This window comes from Mus caroli, unplaced genomic scaffold (genome assembly GCF_978045245.1).
Source record: "Mus caroli unplaced genomic scaffold, Mus_caroli_1 scaffold_8, whole genome shotgun sequence".
Classification (NCBI taxonomy): domain Eukaryota; kingdom Metazoa; phylum Chordata; class Mammalia; order Rodentia; family Muridae; genus Mus; species Mus caroli.
The window spans coordinates 127,727,247-127,733,246 of record NW_028227263.1 but is presented as its reverse complement, the minus strand read 5'-3'; positions in this window follow the sequence as shown (position 1 = coordinate 127,733,246).

Sequence of the window (6,000 nt, the reverse complement as noted above, 5' to 3'; positions counted from 1 at the left end):
GCCAGCCTCCTGCTTTTTCTTTTTAATAGTAGCATTTGGCTTAGGTAGCATTTTACCCTAGGTTCCTTGGCTATCTAGTCCAGGTACTTGGTCATATAAGCAGCGTCAGTATGAGTTCCATCTCACGGAGTAAGCTTTAAGTCAGATAGTGGTTGGCCACTCCCACAAACTTCACGCTGGCACTGCCCTCGCCTATCTTGCAGGCAGGACAGCACTGTAGATCAAAAGGTCTGTGGCTGGGTTAGTATTTACATATATCTTTTGGTGGTGTGCAGAGTATCTTCCTGTACCAGAGACACTGGAACATAGACATGAAGGTTCTGTGTAGGCACCAGCTTTGACTTCTCCGTGTTTAATGAGTTGGGTAGGTGTTGTCTTCAGCAGTGGGGCCTTGCCATCCGTTTGTGAAGAGCAACCTGTAGTCTTGTCAACAGCCTGGGTTGCTTGGGGATTCCCAAGGGACCCCTTTGACCAACAACTCAATTAAGTATAGCCCAGTCCTGGTGCTGGAAGCTTCATTTGGTGACAAGAGATGGCCAGCTGAGGCTCTGTCCCCCCCATTATTTGGCAGTTTCATTTAGATCACCTTCATATGTGTATGTATTTTAGGAAGCTTGTACTATATTAGGTTTCCATTCTATCCCTCACATGGCCCTTACTGTTAGCTGTCTCTCCCTTTACTCCCTCTCTTATTTCCCTGTCCCCTCTACTCCCTGTACCTAACTTCTGTGGTTCTAGGGACTATAGCTTGGTAATCATTGACTTAACAGATAATATCCACAGATAAGCAAGTGCACACCATATTAATCTTTCTGGGTCGAAGGCACTCCACTCAGGATGATGTTTTTTCTTGTTCTATCCATTTACCTGTGGATTTCACCATTTCTTTTTTTCTTTTTCTTTTTTTCTTTTTGTAACTAAGTAGTACTCCATTGTGTAAATATACTCCATTTTCATTATCCATTCTTCTGTTGAGGGATATCTAGGCTGTTTCCAGTTAGTTTCTGGTTATTATGAATAGAACAGCAATGAGCATGTAAAAGGATATATGGGTATAAGCCCATATATATACTGGGTATGCTGGCTATATGCCCAAGAGTGGTGTAGCTGGATCTTGAGGTACATTGATCCCCGTCATCCTAAGGAACTGCCACACTGATTTCCATGGCTGAATACGTTTTCATTCCCACCAGCAATGGATGAGTTTTTCCTTTATCCCATCCTACCAATCCATGGACATGGGTTTTTTTCATCTTCTGATGTCTTCAATTTCTTTCTTTAATGTCTTGAAGGTTTTATCATATAAGACTTTCACTTGCTTTGTTAGAGTACCCAAGATATCTTCATATTATTTAGGCTATTATGAAAGATATTTCCCTGACTTCCTTCTCAGTCCATTTGTCATTTGTCTATAGCAGATTTCTGTGAGATAATTTTGTATCCAGCTACTTTGATGGAAATGTTTATCAGCTGTAGGAATTTCCCAGTGGAATTTTTAGGGTCATTTATGTACACTATCATACCACCTGCAAATAAAGATGCTTTGACTTATTCTTTTCCAATTTGTATCCTCTTGTTCTCTTTCCATTGTCTTCTTGCTCTAGTTAAGACCTCAAATAATATATTGACTAGGCATGGAGAAAATGGACAACTTTATCCTGTTCCTGATTTTAGTGGAGCTGCTTTGAGTTTCTCTCCATTTAAGTTGGTGTTGTCTGTGTGCTTTCTGTAAATTGACTTTATATGTTTAGATAGATCCCTTGTATCCCTTCTCTCCAGGACTTTTACCAGCTAGGGGTGTTAGATTTTTGTCAAAGGCCTTTCCTGCATCTGATAAGATCAGTTAGTTTCTTTCTTCCTGTTTGTTTATACATTATAGATTGTTTTTGGTTTTGTTTTGTTTTTTGAGACAGGGTTTCTCTGTGTAGCCCTGGCTGTCCTGGAACTCACTCTGTAGACCAGGCTGGCCTAGAACTCAGAAATTCCCTGCCTCTGCCTCCTCTGCTGGGATTAAAGGCGTGCGCCACCACACCCGGCAGATTTTTTTTTAATATTGAACCTTCCCTGCATCTCTGGGATAAAGACTACTTGAACATGGTTGCTGCGGTAAATCTCCAATCCAAAAAAACCCAGGCAAAGAAAATACAACTCGATTAATATGAATACAAGTTGCACACCCAGATTGGGCAGATCTACCACTACACTACCATCTTCCCCATCTATGAGATTCCTTAGAACTTACGGTTTCTCCAGGCCACGTGCTTTTGCTCCCCTTTCCTCCCACCTCCTCCTCCCTCCCCTCTGTCATCCTCTCTTCCCTCCCCTCCTCCTTCTCTCCCAAACCTTCAGCTCCACCTTCCCCTCTCCTGCCCAATCACCGGCTCTAGCCTTTATTTTACAAATTAAGGTGGGGAAAAGGTTCACAAGAAGTCACCCGAGTACTGAGTACTCATTTTGCAGCCCCTCCCAGGAGAGCATCAAAATACAAGGGACTCCAGGGCTATATCCTCAACACGTGAATTATCTTTTTGATGTGTTCTTAGATTTCATTTGCAAGCACACCATAGCTGTCTTCAGACACCCAGAAGAGGACCTTGCATCCCATTACAGATGGTTGTGAGCCACCATGTGATTGTTGGAAATTGAACTCTGGACCTTTGGAAGAACAGTCAATGCTCTTAACCACTGTGCCATCTCTCCAGCCCCCTGGTTGGAAAATTTTAATGACTGCTTCTGTTTCACAAGGTGTTATAGCCCTGATAAAACTACTTATCTGATCCTGACTTTAGTAATTAGCATCTACTAAAAAAAAAAACCTATCCCTTTTATAGTTTTTGATTTGGTGGAATGCAGGTTTTTAAAGCACGTGCTGATGACTCTAGATTTCCTGGGTGTCTGGTGTCATATGCCCCTTCTCATTTCTGAATTTGTTCATCTGAACATTCTCAGATCTCTGTTTTGTTTCATTTTGTTTTGTTCATTAATTTGGATAAGGGTTTGTATATCTTGTTGATCTTGTATTTGTTGAGAGTTGCTTTGTATCCAAGTATATGGTCAGTTTTGGAAAAAGTTCTGTAAGGTGCAGAAAAGAAAGTATATTCTTTTGTGTTTCGGTTAAATGTTCTGTAGGTATGTATTGGATTCATGTGGTTCATAGCATCTATTAACTCCGGTATTTATCTGTTTATCTTTTGTCTGTAGGACCTGTTTACTGGTGGGAGTCTGATATTGAAAGTTACCACTTCATTGTGTAAAGATCTGTAAGACCCCAACCCTCATTCAGTGGTACTTACTTCGAGATGCCCCCTACCCCCCAACCCCCACCCCTGAGTAAGACACCAAGACACACATTGATGCAAAAGCAAGGGCTTTATTTTCTGGAGCTTTGGGGTCAACCTTCAAGTCCCTCAAGGAGAGTTACAAAGAAGGCAGCCCTAAATGGCTATTACAAGGAGTTTTTAGGGGCACAGGTTACATCAGCAGGGTTACAATTCAAACTTATTGGCTAAGCATATTTACCTTTAAATCTATTGGCTAGGAAGCATGACACACATTTGACTTTCCAGAAGATCAGGTAACTATCAGTCAGTACATTCTGAGAATTTTTTTATTCAAGAATGTTCTTGTGGGTGGAGAATGGAACCTGGCCTAGAGGAAGCTGTAAGGAGGGTGTGGGAATGGAAAACCCCTTAGGGTCCCTCAGGTCAATACGTGATTTAAGCTATAGGACTATCACTGTGTAAGGGTCCATAAGGGATTTAAATTGTAGGATGTGGCTGCTGCCTTGCTTTTGTCTCAGGGTCTGAAGTATGAGGAAGCCAACCCTGCTGTAAATCACCTTTATGACCTTGCCAAGGCTCTTCTTCCTATCTGCGTGCTTATCAGGGAGTGATTCTAAGTCCTAGCCATGCCTATTCACACACATTTATCCAAGAAAGAAGAAAAAGGGAAGCTGGTTACTAAAAGAAGCAGTTTAAGAGGTCTCCTTTGTTGTTGTTGTCTTATTTTTTATTGTTGTTGTTTTTTCTTTTGTTTTATTTTTATCTTTTACAAAGGTAGGTGCCCTAGTGGTTGGTCCATAGACATTAAGATTTGCAATGTCCTCTTAGTGGATTTAATTCATTGGTGATTATGAAGTATCCTTCTCTATTCTTTCGATTCATTTTGGTTTGAAGTCTATTTTGTCAGATACTAAAATGCCTATGCCAGCTTGCTTTGTAGGTTCTTTTGCTTAGAATATCTTTTCCATTCTTTTACCCTGGGATAATATCGACCCTCAACATTAAGGTGTATTTCTTGGGGGGTGGAGAAATGGCTCATTGGTTAAAAGCACTGACTCTTCTTCCTGAGGTTCTGAATTCAATTTCCAGCAACCACATGTTGGCTCATAACCATCTGTAATGGGATGCAAGGCCCTCTACGGGTGTGTCTGAAGACAGCTACAGTGTACTCATATACATAAATGAAATCTTTTTTTAAGAAATGAAGGTGTATTTCTTGGATGCAGCAGAAAGATGGATCCTGTTTTCCCATCCTTTTGTTAGTCTGTGTCTTTTTATTGGGGGATTGAGACCATTGATATTGAGAGATAACAATGACCCTTTATGGCTGATTCCTGATATTTGGTTGTGGTGGTATCTATGTGTGCTTTCCCTCTTTCTGACCTCTGAGAACACAAGGCACATATGTGAAGCACAGGCACATGTGTAGGCAAAATATTTGTTACCATTTAGGGGTCTTGATCAGGTTCATTTTCCCTGCTAATTAGTGAATTAAAAGGCAGAAAAAAAAAATCTCTAGAGTGACAGCACCAGGCAAATTCACTCAAATGCAGCAAGCAGGTAGAATCAGCCAATCAAGAGCAACTGTTGCTGGACAGTGGTGGCACACGCCTTCAATCCCAGCACTCGGGAGGCAGAGGCAGGCCGATTTCTGAGTTCCAGGCCAGCCTGGTTTACAGAGTGAGTTCCAGGACAACCAGGGCTACACAGAGAAATCCTCTCTCAAAAAATCAAAAAATAAAAAAAAAATTTTAAAAAGCAGCTGTTATTAGCGGTGAGGAAGTACAGGCAGCAGACCAAGAAAAGACCCTCTGTGTATGGGGTGGGGGGTATGGGGGGGGAGCACAGGACTAAACTCAGAAAGTAGAGGCCCCGTTTCTCCTTGAGGGGATGGTTTTTGTTTTGTTTTGGTTTTTTGCCAAATTGCTTTCTTTCCCTAATTTAGGATTGGTCAGTTTGAAGACAAACAAACTGACTGATCACTGACTGAGCCTCAACTATTGGTTAACAAGTCCTGACCTGGCCTTGAACTTGTTGACCCAGTCCATCAGAGCAGGGACCTGACTGTCCTTTGTTTTAAGCTGCCATGCTTTTTTGTCTGGGATCAGGAGCATAAGGAAGAAGGCAGCCCTGCTGTAAGTCAACTTTATCACCTAGCCAAGGCCCTTCTTCCTATCTGCATGCTTATCCAGGAGTGATTCTAAGTCCTAGCCATTCCTATTCACACACATTAACCCAAGAAAGAAAAAGAGAGACGGTGGTTACTAAAGGATGCAGTTTAAGGGGTCCTCTTTTTGTTGTTGTTTTATTTTATGTGTATGGGTGTTTTATCTGAGAATGTGTCTATGTACCTTTGTGTGCCTGGTGAGGGTGGAGGCCAGAAGAGGGCATCAGATCCCCTGGCACTGGAGTTACAGAGGGTTGTGAGCTGCCATGTGGTTGTTCGGAATGTAAAGTGGGTCCCCTGGAAAAGCAGCTAGTGCTCTTAACACCTAAGGTTCTTGTCTTAGGATTTTACTGCTGTGAACAGACACCATGACCCAGGCAAGTCTTATAAAAGACAACAATTAATTGAGGCTGGCTTATAGGTTCAGACGTTTAGTCCACTATTACCAGGACAGGAGCATGGCAGCATCCAGGCCAGACCTGAGAGTTCTACATTTTCATCTGAAGGCTGCTGGCAGAATACTGGTTTCCAGGTAGCTAGGGTGAGGGTCTT